General features: G+C 42.1%; 2 protein-coding genes across 2 annotated transcripts in view; both read right to left on the bottom strand.

Annotated features, from left to right (window-relative positions):
• The window catches only part of LOC119430162 (homeobox-containing protein 1), a 19,518-nt gene extending 17,944 nt beyond the window's left edge, over nt 1–1,574 (bottom strand). Inside the window, exon 1 of the mRNA XM_037697604.1 lies at nt 1,559–1,574. The gene's annotated coding sequence lies outside the window, so the exon portion shown is untranslated. The remainder of the gene's footprint in view (nt 1–1,558) is intronic.
• The window catches only part of LOC119426479 (kinesin-like protein KIF13B), a gene marked incomplete at its 3' end in the record, with an annotated part of 10,965 nt that overhangs the window by 3,451 nt on the left and 5,592 nt on the right, over nt 1–1,922 (bottom strand).

Genomic DNA, 1,922 nt, shown 5'->3' with positions numbered 1-1,922 from the left:
CATTCTATCAAAATAACTCGTCTATATATATATATATATATATATATGTATAAGTAAAAGGCACTGTTTTTGTATGGCAACCCAGTGACAAGTACGCCTGCAGCGCCAGTACGTTATGACGCCGTTGAGTTTAGATTTGTGAAAATTTACAAATTTGCACCGTTGGAGTGTTTTCATTGTGTTAGAGAGTAAATGTCATGAATAAATTTGACATGAAGCATAATCCAAGTTGAAGTGTTACATCATTTTCAGCCCCCTTTTTGGTAGCAGGCCAAACTGACAAAGACCATGCAGAATAATGTAGTGTTTTAATTCCACAGCAGAGAAAGTGATGTAGTCTCTGTAAGAAGTTCTAAGAAAAAAAATATATTGGTATCAGCCAAATAAGTTTTAATATATCGGCACATTGGATATTGGACAAAAATCCAATATCGTGCATCTGTTTACAACATTAACAAATGTCAGAGCTATAATGTTTTGTTGTCTATTATTAAATGGTTCCTTCTGTGTGCATCTTTGCCTCCAAACCAGCTGAACACTGCTGAAACACTGAACCAGGCTGAGAGGCTCGGATGCAACGTGAGTTTGACAGTGATGACAGCTACTGTATAACATCTTGCAAGATGTCTGCAGAGGAGTGGGGCAATTGCATCAAAATAAAAAATGCACACTCAGACAGAATGACACAAAACTCCGTGTCAAATGGCACAAGAGACAGAAAGGGGATGCTCGAGTGGTACAGTATTACTGAACCACTTAACTTTCCTCAGGCTGTCTTTCTGTTTTCAGTGCTCTCTGACACACACCATCAGGTTGTTTTGTGTACGTGCGTGTGTGTGTGTGTTGTCTAGAAATAACTTCATGATTGCCCAACTTGAATTCTCCATCTAAGAAAAGTCTTGACACGTTAAAGTGTAACAGCGTCTGAACTCAGTGAACTGGACTCTCTCTCTCCAGACGTGGCACAAACCCGGTTCTGACTGCAGACATGATGAGGAAAACAAACAAACAAACAAACAAATAAGCATGAACTGAACTCTGCACCTAAATGCGACAAGAACTTCTACTTAACGTGGCAGGACTGAGGTTCCCCATGATGGTGCATTAAGTTGTCAGATGAACTTTTAGGACGAACCACGTGAAAAGAAACGAGGTTTTTAAACTGGTTGAGCTGCAGGTAAACAAGTCTGTTCTTCCAGATGTGTTGGGGTGTGTTCCGTAGCATGAACAACGTCGCAGTAACTCGGCACACATCATATGAACTCGCCCGTTTTTGTTCCGATAATACACCGCATGAGATGATCGCAATTCAACTCCAGCTAGAAAAACAAAGTTGCCATTGTCTCGGACTCGGTGCTGTAGATGAACTGCAGATAACACGACACTTCATTATTCTGCTGACACCGATTAGGGAGGTGTGAGACGGAGGAAACCGCCGCGGCTCGAGGGATTTTTAAGGAGTTTGAGGATCAGGGAGAAAAAAAAAAAAAAGGAAACGCGTCGGGCTAGCAGCAGGAGCAGCTCTGAAGACAGCGGTAGTTTGAGCTCTAATGCTTACCTTATTCCAGTCCGAGAGCCTCCACAGATGTTTGTTTAATCATATATCCACCGCCTCGGGGCGCAGGGACACACGGGTAGTGGCAGTTTTCCCAAAATGTCTCCCCCCGCTAAGTGGGCTTCAATCCGCCGTCAGACAGATTCGCCTTTTGTCCGGCAGACAGACGCCATATTGATACAAAGACGCAAGGTCCGACGGGAGACGTAGTTTACAAAGTTTACTCTCGAAGAAAGCCAGAAGACACGTGACGTTGTGATTGAACGGAGGTCTGGATTGTAGATATAGTGAAAATAGCCAGCAGTAATGGCTGATTATGTAAAAACTGTATTACAATATTAATGATAAAATGAATATAATATTTGAA

This window comes from Nematolebias whitei, chromosome 2, assembly GCF_014905685.2.
Source record: "Nematolebias whitei isolate Nwh7 chromosome 2, NemWhi1, whole genome shotgun sequence".
Taxonomy (NCBI): domain Eukaryota; kingdom Metazoa; phylum Chordata; class Actinopteri; order Cyprinodontiformes; family Rivulidae; genus Nematolebias; species Nematolebias whitei.
The sequence above is the reverse complement of the archived record's forward strand: the minus strand, read 5'-3'. Positions and strand labels throughout refer to the sequence as shown.